Source organism: Heptranchias perlo, chromosome 35 (assembly GCF_035084215.1).
Source record: "Heptranchias perlo isolate sHepPer1 chromosome 35, sHepPer1.hap1, whole genome shotgun sequence".
Taxonomy (NCBI): Eukaryota; Metazoa; Chordata; class Chondrichthyes; order Hexanchiformes; family Hexanchidae; genus Heptranchias; species Heptranchias perlo.
This window is the reverse complement of record NC_090359.1, coordinates 7,410,541-7,424,961: the sequence shown is the minus strand read 5'-3', so window position 1 is coordinate 7,424,961 and position 14,421 is coordinate 7,410,541. Positions and strand designations below refer to the sequence as shown.

The window sequence follows — 14,421 nt, the reverse complement described above, 5'->3', positions numbered from 1 at the left end:
AAATGCAGCTGGAATCCACTCACTGCTGGTATGAAGTTGCTGCCTCAATCAATTAGGTTCCAGTTGTTTCAATCGGATTCAGTCCAAAAGTTACTTGTCAAATCTTGTGATCCAGGTGATGGTCACTGAAGAACTGGTTTTTGTTTTGAAGCTTTTGGCTTGTTTCTTTCAGCAGTTGAGTTGCGTGACAGACGGGCAGCGCTGCAGAGCTGTGAATGGCGGTTGACAGGTGCACATTTGGCAAGTTGGGGCGGCGCAGCAAGATCGGAAGTGTTCCGCCTTGGTCTTAATAGTTCTGTTCAAACATGCGATTGAATCAAGCAGAGGATAAATGTAAAGAGAGCTTATGGCGAAAAAGGAGCGATTACAGGCCATGAGCGAAAGTTTTTCAAATTATTGTGCTGCACGACACTGTGTGAGGATTGGGCAGATTTTAAAACGTGTGTCGGAAAGTAAAGTGCGATGTTGTGTGTGCGAAGAGCACAAGAAAGTTGTGCTTGAAGCTGCGCCCTTGAGGAAAGTTTCAGGTTGTCAGCAAAACGGCTACAGTGAAATCTCAAAAATAAATCCAGAAACTGCTGGCAACACTCAGCAGGTCAGGTATTATCTGTGGACAGATACGCGTCAGATACTCGCGAGCAATGCCAAATTCATCCACCGTGGCTTCGGATTGGAGCGAGGCCCAAGACTTCTGGTTGAATTTCAGGAAGGAAACAACACATCAAACGGTAAATGCAATAATGGCGCGGATGAGATACAAAACCATGCGTGCAGAGCACAATGGATTAGGAATCCATCACCTCAAACACTCGGCCACCTCGTCGCATGAATATTGCTCAGAAAGCCCATTCATTCCATTCGTTCAATGGAAAATCCTCGACGCAAAGGTCAAAATGCAAGAAAACCACATTTCAATCACCAGATATCAGATTCTGAAGGCAGAGCTTTGATAGCTGGGACCATGGCCGAGCGGTCCAAGGCGCTAGATTAAGGCTCTTGTCTCTTTGGGGGCGTGGTTTAAATGCCAACGTGTAAAGTGCTTGCCATTTTTTCCTCATCACCAAACATCCTTCTTTTCCAAGCAGCACCGGGCGCGACATTGCTGTTGTTCGGGCATGACTGCCCCACCTGATGCGCTTCGCCTTGATCGTCTCCTCGTCCATGCTCTGCGTTGAGGTCGCAGTTTGTTCGGTTTCAATACGAGCTACAGTATAGTTTCGATTACCTCTTTTGTTCTCTTCCACATACACGAATAGAATGCAGCAAGAAATCAATCTTTTGCACAAAAAAGAAATATTTTTTGTTGCTGGCAAAAACCTAACCATTCCTTCGAATCCAGCACTCTCACATGCCTGTACTTGATGCTCCACAGTTCAAACTGGCCTGTTTTCCCCACTTTTTCTTCCTTCCACAGCCAATATGCCGCCTTTCCTTTCTTCCTTCCACTTCATGGAAACTATCCTGCGGCATTGCCGACTCCAGCATTCACTTTCATGACCTCACGCGTTTAAATTTGTTCTGCTGTGACCACTGTTTCTATTGGGCAGATGTCCGATTCGCACCAATGTTCATTTGCGCCTTGAAACCAGTCGATACATTTCGATCTGCGTGACCGCTCGACAGACAAACACGATGAAAGCAGGGCTGGCCTCTGGAAAGACAGCCGCCCGATTGTTCACGAATTTTACTTGTCGAATCTTGTGATCCAGGTGATGGTAACTGAAGAACTGGATTTTGTTTTGATGCTTTTTGGATTTTTTCTTTCAGCAGTTGAGTTGCGTGACCGACGGGCAGCGCTCCAGAGCTGCGATTGGCGGTTGAGGGGTGCACATTTGGTAAGTTGGGGCTGCCCAGGAAGATCGGAAGTATTCCGCCTTGATCTTAATAGTTCTGTTTAAACATGGGATTGAATCGAGTAGAGGATAAATGTAAAGAGCGCCTGTGGCGAAAAAGGAGCGATTGCAGGCCAAGAGCGAAAGGTGTTTCAAATTTTCGTGGCGCAGGAAGCTGTGTGCGGATAAGCCAGATTTTAAAGCGAGTGTGTCGGAAAGTAAAGAGCTATGTTGTGTGTGAGTACAGCTCAAGAAATTTGTGCTGGATTAAGGCTCCAGTCTCTTCGGGGGCGTGGGTTCGAATCCCACCGCTGCCAGCGTGTAAAGTGCTTGCTATTTTTTCCTCATCACCAAACATCCTTCTTTTCCAAGCAGCACCGGGCGCGACATTGCTGTTGTTCGGGCATGACTGCCCCACCTGATGCGCTTCGCCTTGATCGTATCCTCGTCCATGCTCTGCGTTGAGGTCGCAGTTTGTTCGGTTTGAATACGAGCTACAGTATAGTTTCGATTACCTCTTTTGTTCTCTACCACATACACTAATAGAATGCAGCAAGAAATCAATCTTTTGCACAAAAAAGAAATATTTTTTGTTGCTGGCAAAAACCGAACCATTCCTTCAAATCCAGCACTCTCACATGCCTGTACTTGATGCTCCACAGTTCAAACTGGCCTGTTTTCCCCACTTTTTCTTCCTTTCACAGCCAATATGCCGCCTTTCCTTTCTTCCTTCCACTTCATGGAAACTATCCTGCGGCATTGCCGACTCCAGCATTCACTTTCATGATCTCACGCGTTTAAATTTGTTATGCTGTGACCACTGTTTCTATTGGGCAGATGTCCGATTCGCACCAATGTTCATTTGCGCCTTGAAACCAGTCGACACATTTCGATCTGGGTGACCGCTCGACAGACAAACACGATGAAAGCAGGGCTGGCCTCTGGAAAGACAGCCGCCCGATTGTTCACGAATTTTACTTGTCGAATCTTGTGATCCAGGTGATGGTAACTGAAGAACTGGATTTTGTTATGATGCTTTTTGGATTTTTTCTTTCAGCAGTTGAGTTGCGTGACCGACGGGCAGCGCGACAGAGCTGCGAGTGGCGGTTGAGAGGTGCACATTTGGCAAGTTGGGGCGGCCCAGGAAGATCGGAAATATTCCGCCTTGATCTTAATAGTTCTGTTTAAACATGGGATTGAATCGAGTAGAGGATAAATGTAAAGAGCGCCTGTGGCGAAAAAGGAGCGAGTGCAGGCCAAGAGCGAAAGGTGTTTCAAATTTTCGTGGCGCAGGAAGCTGTGTGCGGATAAGCCAGATTTTAAAGCGAGTGTGTCGGAAAGTAAAGAGCGATGCTGTGTGTGAGTAGAGCTCAAGAAAGTTGTGCTTGAAGCTGCGCCCTTGAGTAAAGTTTCAAGTTGTCAGGAAAACGGCTATCGTGAAAGCTCAAAAATAAATCCAGAAACTGCTGGCAACACTCAGCAGGTCAGGTATTATCTGTGGATAGATACTCGCTTTACCGGGGCGTCATTGTGCACTTTCTTGATCCTTCACGTTATTCACATCTTACACTCGCAACACCTCCGTGCACCAATTTTTCCTTGCTGATTTGAGCAGAGATCAGCGAGCAATGCAAAATTCATCCACCGTGGCTTCGGATTGGAGCGAGGCCCAAGACATCTGGTTGAATTTCAGGAAGGAAGCGACACATCAAACGGTAAATGCAATAATGGCGCGGATGAGATACAAAACCATGCGTGCAGAGCACAATGGATTAGGAATCCATCACCTCAAACACTCGGCCACCTCGTCGCATGAATATTGCTCAGGAAGACCATTTATTTGATTCGTTCAATGGAAAATCCTCGACTCAAAGGTCAAAATGCAAGAAAACCACATTTCAATCACCAGATATCAGATTCTGAAGGCAGAGTTTTGACAGGTGGTAGCGTGGCCGAGCGGTCTAAGGCGCTGGATTAAGGCTCCAGTCTCTTCGGGGGCGTGGGTTCGAATCCCACCGCTGCCAGCGTGTAAAGTGCTTGCTATTTTTTCCTCATCACCAAACATCCTTCTTTTCCAAGCAGCACCGGGCGCGACATTGCTGTTGTTCGGGCATGACTGCCCCACCTGATGCGCTTCGCCTTGATCGTATCCTCGTCCATGCTCTGCGTTGAGGTCGCAGTTTGTTCGGTTTGAATACGAGCTACAGTATAGTTTCGATTACCTCTTTTGTTCTCTACCACATACACTAATAGAATGCAGCAAGAAATCAATCTTTTGCACAAAAAATAAATATTTTTTGTTGCTGGCAAAAACCGAACCATTCCTTCAAATCCAGCACTCTCACATGCCTGTACTTGATGCTCCACAGTTCAAACTGGCCTGTTTTCCCAACTTTTTCTTCCTTCCACAGCCAATATGCCGCCTTTCCTTTCTTCCTTCCACTTCATGGAAACTATCCTGCGGCATTGCCGACTCCAGCATTCACTTTCATGATCTCACGCGTTTAAATTTGTTCTGCTGTGACCACTGTTTCTATTGGGCAGATGTCCGATTCGCACCAATGTTCATTTGCGCCTTGAAACCAGTCGACACATTTCGATCTGCGTGACCGCTCGACAGACAAACACGATGAAAGCAGGGCTGGCCTCTGGAAAGACAGCCGCCCGATTGTTCACGAATTTTACTTGTCGAATCTTGTGATCCAGGTGATGGTAACTGAAGAACTGGATTTTGTTTTGATGCTTTTTGGATTTTTTCTTTCAGCAGTTGAGTTGCGTGACCGACGGGCAGCGCGACAGAGCTGCGAGTGGCGGTTGAGAGGTGCACATTTGGCAAGTTGGGGCGGCCCAGGAAGATCGGAAATATTCCGCCTTGATCTTAATAGTTCTGTTTAAACATGGGATTGAATCGAGTAGAGGATAAATGTAAAGAGCGCCTGTGGCGAAAAAGGAGCGATTGCAGGCCAAGAGCGAAAGGTGTTTCAAATTTTCGTGGCGCAGGAAGCTGTGTGCGGATAAGCCAGATTTTAAAGCGAGTGTGTCGGAAAGTAAAGAGCGATGCTGTGTGTGAGTAGAGCTCAAGAAAGTTGTGCTTGAAGCTGCGACCTTGAGTAAAGTTTCAAGTTGTCAGGAAAACGGCTATAGTGAAAGCTCAAAAATAAATCCAGAAATTGCTGGCAACACTCAGCAGGTCAGGTATTATCTGTGGATAGATACTCGCTTTACCGGGGCGTCATTGTGCACTTTCTTGATCCTTCACGTTATTCACATCTTACACTCGCAACACCTCCGTGCACCAATTTTTCCTTGCTGATTTGAGCAGAGATCAGCGAGCAATGCAAAATTCATCCACCGTGGCTTCGGATTGGAGCGAGGCCCAAGACATCTGGTTGAATTTCAGGAAGGAAGCGACACATCAAACGGTAAATGCAATAATGGCGCGGATGAGATACAAAACCATGCGTGCAGAGCACAATGGATTAGGAATCCATCACCTCAAACACTCGGCCACCTCGTCGCATGAATATTGCTCAGGAAGACCATTTATTTGATTCGTTCAATGGAAAATCCTCGACTCAAAGGTCAAAATGCAAGAAAACCACATTTCAATCACCAGATATCAGATTCTGAAGGCAGAGTTTTGACAGGTGGTAGCGTGGCCGAGCGGTCTAAGGCGCTGGATTAAGCCTCCAGTCTCTTCGGGGGCTTGGGTTCGAATCCCACCGCTGCCAGCGTGTAAAGTGCTTGCTATTTTTTCCTCATCACCAAACATCCTTCTTTTCCAAGCAGCACCGGGCGCGACATTGCTGTTGTTCGGGCATGACTGCCCCACCTGATGCGCTTCGCCTTGATCGTATCCTCGTCCATGCTCTGCGTTGAGGTCGCAGTTTGTTCGGTTTGAATACGAGCTACAGTATAGTTTCGATTACCTCTTTTGTTCTCTACCACATACACTAATAGAATGCAGCAAGAAATCAATCTTTTGCACAAAAAATAAATATTTTTTGTTGCTGGCAAAAACCGAACCATTCCTTCAAATCCAGCACTCTCACATGCCTGTACTTGATGCTCCACAGTTCAAACTGGCCTGTTTTCCCAACTTTTTCTTCCTTCCACAGCCAATATGCCGCCTTTCCTTTCTTCCTTCCACTTCATGGAAACTATCCTGCGGCATTGCCGACTCCAGCATTCACTTTCATGATCTCACGCGTTTAAATTTGTTCTGCTGTGACCACTGTTTCTATTGGGCAGATGTCCGATTCGCACCAATGTTCATTTGCGCCTTGAAACCAGTCGATACATTTCGATATGCGTGACCACTCGACAGACAAACACGATGAAAGCAGGGCTGGCCTCTGGAAAGACAGCCGCCCGATTGTTCACGAATTTTACTTGTCGAATCTTGTGATCCAGGTGATGGTAACTGAAGAACTGGATTTTGTTTTGATGCTTTTTGGATTTTTTCTTTCAGCAGTTGAGTTGCGTGACCGACGGGCAGCGCTCCAGAGCTGCGATTGGCGGTTGAGGGGTGCACATTTGATAAGTTGGGGCTGCCCAGGAAGATCGGAAGTATTCCGCCTTGATCTTAATAGTTCTGTTTAAACATGGGATTGAATCGAGTAGAGGATAAATGTAAAGAGCGCCTGTGGCGAAAAAGGAGCGATTGCAGGCCAAGAGCGAAAGGTGTTTCAAATTTTCGTGGCGCAGGAAGCTGTGTGCGGATAAGCCAGATTTTAAAGCGAGTGTGTCGGAAAGTAAAGAGCGATGTTGTGTGTGAGTAGAGCTCAAGAAAGTTGTGCTTGAAGCTGCGCCCTTGAGTAAAGTTTCAAGTTGTCAGGAAAACGGCTATAGTGAAAGCTCAAAAATAAATCCAGAAACTGCTGGCAACACTCAGCAGGTCAGGTATTATCTGTGGATAGATACTCGCTTTACCGGGGCGTCATTGTGTACTTTCTTGATCCTTCACGTTATTCACATCTTACACTCGCAACACCTCCGTGCACCAATTTTACCTTGCTGATTTGAGCAGAGTTCAGCGAGCAATGCAAAATTCATCCACCGTGGCTTCGGATTGGAGCGAGGCCCAAGACATCTGGTTGAATTTCAGGAAGGAAGCGACACATCAAACGGGAAATGCAATAATGGCGCGGATGAGATACAAAACCATGCGTGCAGAGCACAATGGATTAGGAATCCATCACCTCAAACACTCGGCCACCTCGTCGCATGAATATTGTTCAGAAAGTCCATTTATTTGATTCGTTCAATGGAAAATCCTCGACTCAAAGGTCAAAATGCAAGAAAACCACATTTCAATCACCAGATATCAGATTCTGAAGGCAGAACTTTGACACGTGGTAGCGTGGCCGAGCGGTCTAAGGCGCTGGATTTAGGCTCCAGTCTCTTCGGGGGCGTGGGTTCGAATCCCACCGCTGCCAACATGTAAAGTGCTTGCTATATTTTCGTCATCACCAAACATCCTTCTTTTCCAAGCAGCACCGGGCGCGACATTGCTGTTGTTCGGGCACGACTGCCCCACCTGATGCGCTTCGCCTTGATCGTATCCTCGTCCATGCTCTTTGTTGAGGTCGCAGTTTGTTCGGTTTGAATACGAGCTACAGTATAGTTTCGATTACCTCTTTTGTTCTCTACCACATACACTAATAGAATGCAGCAAGAAATCAATCTTTTGCACAAAAAATAAATATTTTTTGTTACTGGCAAAAACCTAACCATTCCTTCAAATCCAGCACTCTCACATGCCTGTACTTGATGCTCCACAGTTCAAACTGACCTGTTTTCCCAACTTTTTCTTCCTTCCACAGCCAATATGCCGCCTTTCCTTTCTTCCTTCCACTTCATGGAAACTATCCTGCGGCATTGCCGACTCCAGCATTCACTTTCATGATCTCACGCGTTTAAATTTGTTCTGCTGTGACCACTGTTTCTATTGGGCAGAAGTCCGATTCGCACCAATGTTCATTTGCGCCTTGAAACCAGTCGATACATTTCGATATGCGTGACCACTCGACAGACAAACACGATGAAAGCAGGGCTGGCCTCTGGAAAGACAGCCGCCCGATTGTTCACGAATTTTACTTGTCGAATCTTGTGATCCAGGTGATGGTAACTGAAGAACTGGATTTTGTTTTGATGCTTTTTGGATTTTTTCTTTCAGCAGTTGAGTTGCGTGACCGACGGGCAGCGCTCCAGAGCTGCGATTGGCGGTTGAGGGGTGCACATTTGATAAGTTGGGGCTGCCCAGGAAGATCGGAAGTATTCCGCCTTGATCTTAATAGTTCTGTTTAAACATGGGATTGAATCGAGTAGAGGATAAATGTAAAGAGCGCCTGTGGCGAAAAAGGAGCGATTGCAGGCCAAGAGCGAAAGGTGTTTCAAATTTTCGTGGCGCAGGAAGCTGTGTGCGGATAAGCCAGATTTTAAAGCGAGTGTGTCGGAAAGTAAAGAGCGATGTTGTGTGTGAGTAGAGCTCAAGAAAGTTGTGCTTGAAGCTGCGCCCTTGAGTAAAGTTTCAAGTTGTCAGGAAAACGGCTATAGTGAAAGCTCAAAAATAAATCCAGAAACTGCTGGCAACACTCAGCAGGTCAGGTATTATCTGTGGACAGAAACTCGCTTTACCGGGGCGTCATTGTGCACTTTCATGATCCTTCAAGTTATTCACATCTTACACTCGCAACACCTCCGTGCACCAATTTTTCCTTGCTGATTTGAGCAGAGATCAGCGAGCAATGCAAAATTCATCCACCGTGGCTTCGGATTGGAGCGAGGCCCAAGACATCTGGTTGAATTTCAGGAAGGAAGCGACACATCAAACGGTAAATGCAATAATGGCGCGGATGAGATACAAAACCATGCGTGCAGAGCACAATGGATTAGGAATCCATCACCTCAAACACTCGGCCACCTCGTCGCATGAATATTGCTCAGGAAGACCATTTATTTGATTCGTTCAATGGAAAATCCTCGACTCAAAGGTCAAAATGCAAGAAAACCACATTTCAATCACCAGATATCAGATTCTGAAGGCAGAGTTTTGACAGGTGGTAGCGTGGCCGAGCGGTCTAAGGCGCTGGATTAAGGCTCCAGTCTCTTCGGGGGCGTGGGTTCGAATCCCACCGCTGCCAGCGTGTAAAGTGCTTGCTATTTTTTCCTCATCACCAAACATCCTTCTTTTCCAAGCAGCACCGGGCGCGACATCGCTGTTGTTCGGGCATGACTGCCCCACCTGATGCGCTTCGCCTTGATCGTATCCTCGTCCATGCTCTGCGTTGAGGTCGCAGTTTGTTCGGTTTGAATACGAGCTACAGTATAGTTTCGATTACCTCTTTTGTTCTCTACCACATACACTAATAGAATGCAGCAAGAAATCAATCTTTTGCACAAAAAAGAAATATTTTTTGTTGCTGGCAAAAACCGAACCATTCCTTCAAATCCAGCACTCTCACATGCCTGTACTTGATGCTCCACAGTTCAAACTGGCCTGTTTTCCCCACTTTTTCTTCCTTCCACAGCCAATATGCCGCCTTTCCTTTCTTCCTTCCACTTCATGGAAACTATCCTGCGGCATTGCCGACTCCAGCATTCACTTTCATGATCTCACGCGTTTAAATTTGTTCTGCTGTGACCACTGTTTCTATTGGGCAGATGTCCGATTCGCACCAATGTTCATTTGCGCCTTGAAACCAGTCGACACATTTCGATCTGCGTGACCGCTCGACAGACAAACACGATGAAAGCAGGGCTGGCCTCTGGAAAGACAGCCGCCCGATTGTTCACGAATTTTACTTGTCGAATCTTGTGATCCAGGTGATGGTAACTGAAGAACTGGATTTTGTTATGATGCTTTTTGGATTTTTTCTTTCAGCAGTTGAGTTGCGTGACCGACGGGCAGCGCGACAGAGCTGCGAGTGGCGGTTGAGAGGTGCACATTTGGCAAGTTGGGGCGGCCCAGGAAGATCGGAAGTATTCCGCCTTGATCTTAATAGTTCTGTTTAAACATGGGATTGAATCGAGTAGAGGATAAATGTAAAGAGCGCCTGTGGCGAAAAAGGAGCGATTGCAGGCCAAGAGCGAAAGGTGTTTCAAATTTTCGTGGCGCAGGAAGCTGTGTGCGGATAAGCCAGATTTTAAAGCGAGTGTGTCGAAAAGTAAAGAGCGATGTTGTGTGTGAGTAGAGCTCAAGAAAGTTGTGCTTGAAGCTGCGCCCTTGAGTAAAGTTTCAAGTTGTCAGGAAAACGGCTATAGTGAAAGCTCAAAAATAAATCCAGAAACTGCTGGCAACACTCAGCAGGTCAGGTATTATCTGTGGATAGATACTCGCTTTCCCGGGGCGTCATTGTGTACTTTCTTGATCCTTCACGTTATTCACATCTTACACTCGCAACACCTCCGTGCACCAATTTTTCCTTGCTGATTTGAGCAGAGATCAGCGAGCAATGCAAAATTCATCCACCGTGGCTTCGGATTGGAGCGAGGCCCAAGACATCTGGTTGAATTTCAGGAAGGAAGCGACACATCAAACGGTAAATGCAATAATGGCGCGGATGAGATACAAAACCATGCGTGCAGAGCACAATGGATTAGGAATCCATCACCTCAAACACTCGGCCACCTCGTCGCATGAATATTGCTCAGAAAGACCATTTATTTGATTTTTTCAATGGAAAATCCTCGACTCAAAGGTCAAAATGCAAGAAAACCACATTTCAATCACCAGATATCAGATTCTGAAGGCAGAGCTTTGACAGGTGGTAGCGTGGCCGAGCGGTCTAAGGCGCTGGATTAAGGCTCCAGTCTCTTCGGGGGCGTGGGTTCGAATCCCACCGCTGCCAGCGTGTAAAGTGCTTGCTATTTTTTCCTCATCACCAAACATCCTTCTTTTCCAAGCAGCACCGGGCGCGACATTGCTGTTGTTCGGGCATGACTGCCCCACCTGATGCGCTTCGCCTTGATCGTATCCTCGTCCATGCTCTGCGTTGAGGTCGCAGTTTGTTCGGTTTGAATACGAGCTACAGTATAGTTTCGATTACCTGTTTTGTTCTCTACCACATACACTAATAGAATGCAGCAAGAAATCAATCTTTTGCACAAAAAAGAAATATTTTTTGTTGCTGGCAAAAACCGAACCATTCCTTCAAATCCAGCACTCTCACATGCCTGTACTTGATGCTCCACAGTTCAAACTGGCCTGTTTTCCCCACTTTTTCTTCCTTCCACAGCCAATATGCCGCCTTTCCTTTCTTCCTTCCACTTCATGGAAACTATCCTGCGGCATTGCCGACTCCAGCATTCACTTTCATGATCTCACGCGTTTAAATTTGTTCTGCTGTGACCACTGTTTCTATTGGGCAGATGTCCGATTCGCACCAATGTTCATTTGCGCCTTGAAACCAGTCGACACATTTCGATCTGCGTGACCGCTCGACAGACAAACACGATGAAAGCAGGGCTGGCCTCTGGAAAGACAGCCGCCCGATTGTTCACGAATTTTACTTGTCGAATCTTGTGATCCAGGTGATGGTAACTGAAGAACTGGATTTTGTTATGATGCTTTTTGGATTTTTTCTTTCAGCAGTTGAGTTGAGTGACCGACGGGCAGCGCGACAGAGCTGCGAGTGGCGGTTGAGAGGTGCACATTTGGCAAGTTGGGGCGGCCCAGGAAGATCGGAAGTATTCCGCCTTGATCTTAATAGTTCTGTTTAAACATGGGATTGAATCGAGTAGAGGATAAATGTAAAGAGCGCCTGTGGCGAAAAAGGAGCGATTGCAGGCCAAGAGCGAAAGGTGTTTCAAATTTTCGTGGCGCAGGAAGCTGTGTGCGGATAAGCCAGATTTTAAAGCGAGTGTGTCGAAAAGTAAAGAGCGATGTTGTGTGTGAGTAGAGCTCAAGAAAGTTGTGCTTGAAGCTGCGCCCTTGAGTAAAGTTTCAAGTTGTCAGGAAAACGGCTATAGTGAAAGCTCAAAAATAAATCCAGAAACTGCTGGCAACACTCAGCAGGTCAGGTATTATCTGTGGATAGATACTCGCTTTACCGGGGCGTCATTGTGTACTTTCTTGATCCTTCACGTTATTCACATCTTACACTCGCAACACCTCCGTGCACCAATTTTTCCTTGCTGATTTGAGCAGAGATCAGCGAGCAATGCAAAATTCATCCACCGTGGCTTCGGATTGGAGCGAGGCCCAAGACATCTGGTTGAATTTCAGGAAGGAAGCGACACATCAAACGGTAAATGCAATAATGGCGCGGATGAGATACAAAACCATGCGTGCAGAGCACAATGGATTAGGAATCCATCACCTCAAACACTCGGCCACCTCGTCGCATGAATATTGCTCAGAAAGACCATTTATTTGATTTTTTCAATGGAAAATCCTCGACTCAAAGGTCAAAATGCAAGAAAACCACATTTCAATCACCAGATATCAGATTCTGAAGGCAGAGCTTTGACAGGTGGTAGCGTGGCCGAGCGGTCTAAGGCGCTGGATTAAGGCTCCAGTCTCTTCGGGGGCGTGGGTTCGAATCCCACCGCTGCCAGCGTGTAAAGTGCTTGCTATTTTTTCCTCATCACCAAACATCCTTCTTTTCCAAGCAGCACCCGGCGAGACATTGCTGTTGTTCGAGCATGACTGCCCCACCTGATGCGCTTCGCCTTGATCGTATCCTCGTCCATGCTCTGCGTTGAGGTCGCAGTTTGTTCGGTTTGAATACGAGCTACAGTATAGTTTCGATTACCTCTTTTGTTCTCTACCACATACACTAATAGAATGCAGCAAGAAATCAATCTTTTGCACAAAAAAGAAATATTTTTTGTTGCTGGCAAAAACCGAACCATTCCTTCAAATCCAGCACTCTCACATGCCTGTACTTGATGCTCCACAGTTCAAACTGGCCTGTTTTCCCCACTTTTTCTTCCTTCCACAGCCAATATGCCGCCTTTCCTTTCTTCCTTCCACTTCATGGAAACTATCCTGCGGCATTGCCGACTCCAGCATTCAATTTCATGATCTCACGCGTTTAAATTTGTTCTGCTGTGACCACTGTTTCTATTGGGCAGATGTCCGATTCGCACCAATGTTCATTTGCGCCTTGAAACCAGTCGACACATTTCGATCTGCGTGACCGCTCGACAGACAAACACGATGAAAGCAGGGCTGGCCTCTGGAAAGACAGCCGCCCGATTGTTCACGAATTTTACTTGTCGAATCTTGTGATCCAGGTGATGGTAACTGAAGAACTGGATTTTGTTTTGATGCTTTTTGGATTTTTTCTTTCAGCAGTTGAGTTGCGTGACCGACGGGCAGCGCGACAGAGCTGCGAGTGGCGGTTGAGAGGTGCACATTTGGCAAGTTGGGGCGGCCCAGGAAGATCGGAAGTGTTCCGCCTTGATCTTAATAGTTCTGTTTAAACATGGGATTGAATCGAGTAGAGGATAAATGTAAAGAGCGCCTGTGGCGAAAAAGGAGCGATTGCAGGCCAAGAGCGAAAGGTGTTTCAAATTTTCGTGGCGCAGGAAGCTGTGTGCGGATAAGCCAGATTTTAAAGCGAGTGTGTCGGAAAGTAAAGAGCGATGTTGTGTGTGAGTAGAGCTCAAGAAAGTTGTGCTTGAAGCTGCGCCCTTGAGTAAAGTTTCAAGTTGTCAGGAAAACGGCTATAGTGAAAGCTCAAAAATAAATCCAGAAACTGCTGGCAACACTCAGCAGGTCAGGTATTATCTGTGGACAGATACTCGCTTTACCGGGGCGTCATTGTGCACTTTCTTGATCCTTCACGTTATTCTCATCTTACACTCGCAACACCTCCGTGCACCAATTTTTCCTTGCTGATTTGAGCAGAGATCAGCGAGCAATGCAAAATTCATCCACCGTGGCTTCGGATTGGAGCGAGGCCCAAGACATCTGGTTGAATTTCAGGAAGGAAGCGACACATCAAACGGTAAATGCAATAATGGCGCGGATGAGATACAAAACCATGCGTGCAGAGCACAATGGATTAGGAATCCATCACCTCAAACACTCGGCCACTTCGTCGCATGAATATTGCTCAGAAAGTCCATTTATTTGATTCGTTCAATGGAAAATCCTCGACTCAAAGGTCAAAATGCAAGAAAACCACATTTCAATCACCAGATATCAGATTCTGAAGGCAGAGCTTTCACACGTGGTAGCGTGGCCGAGCGGTCTAAGGCGCTGGATTAAGGCTCCAGTCTCTTCGGGGGCGTGGGTTCGAATCCCACCGCTGCCAGCGTGTAAAGTGCTTGCTATTTTTTCCTCATCACCAAACATCCTTCTTTTCCAAGCAGCACCGGGCGCGACATTGCTGTTGTTCGGGCATGACTGCCCCACCTGATGCGCTTCGCCTTGATCGTATCCTCGTCCATGCTCTGCGTTGAGGTCGCAGTTTGTTCGGTTTGAATACGAGCTACAGTATAGTTTCGATTACCTCTTTTGTTCTCTACCACATACACTAATAGAATGCAGCAAGAAATCAATCTTTTGCACAAAAAATAAATATTTTTTGTTGCTGGCAAAAACCTAACCATTCCTTCAAATCCAGCACTCTCACAT

General features: G+C 46.6%; 7 non-coding genes across 7 annotated transcripts; all 7 read left to right on the top strand.

Moving 5' to 3' along the window:
- The first annotated feature begins 3,774 nt into the window (after positions 1–3,774).
- Positions 3,775–3,856, top strand: trnal-aag (transfer RNA leucine (anticodon AAG)). Its single transcript has one exon. It is a non-coding gene; the product is annotated as a tRNA-Leu (tRNA).
- Positions 3,857–5,481: 1,625 nt separating this feature from the next.
- On the top strand, positions 5,482–5,563 carry trnal-aag (transfer RNA leucine (anticodon AAG)). Its single transcript has one exon. It is a non-coding gene; the product is annotated as a tRNA-Leu (tRNA).
- A 1,625-nt stretch (positions 5,564–7,188) lies between these two features.
- trnal-uag (transfer RNA leucine (anticodon UAG)) lies at positions 7,189–7,270 on the top strand. Its single transcript has one exon. It is a non-coding gene; the product is annotated as a tRNA-Leu (tRNA).
- Positions 7,271–8,895: 1,625 nt separating this feature from the next.
- Positions 8,896–8,977, top strand: trnal-aag (transfer RNA leucine (anticodon AAG)). Its single transcript has one exon. It is a non-coding gene; the product is annotated as a tRNA-Leu (tRNA).
- A 1,625-nt stretch (positions 8,978–10,602) lies between these two features.
- On the top strand, positions 10,603–10,684 carry trnal-aag (transfer RNA leucine (anticodon AAG)). Its single transcript has one exon. It is a non-coding gene; the product is annotated as a tRNA-Leu (tRNA).
- A 1,625-nt stretch (positions 10,685–12,309) lies between these two features.
- Positions 12,310–12,391, top strand: trnal-aag (transfer RNA leucine (anticodon AAG)). Its single transcript has one exon. It is a non-coding gene; the product is annotated as a tRNA-Leu (tRNA).
- Positions 12,392–14,016: 1,625 nt separating this feature from the next.
- On the top strand, positions 14,017–14,098 carry trnal-aag (transfer RNA leucine (anticodon AAG)). The gene has a single exon. It is a non-coding gene; the product is annotated as a tRNA-Leu (tRNA).
- The last annotated feature ends 323 nt before the right edge of the window (positions 14,099–14,421 follow it).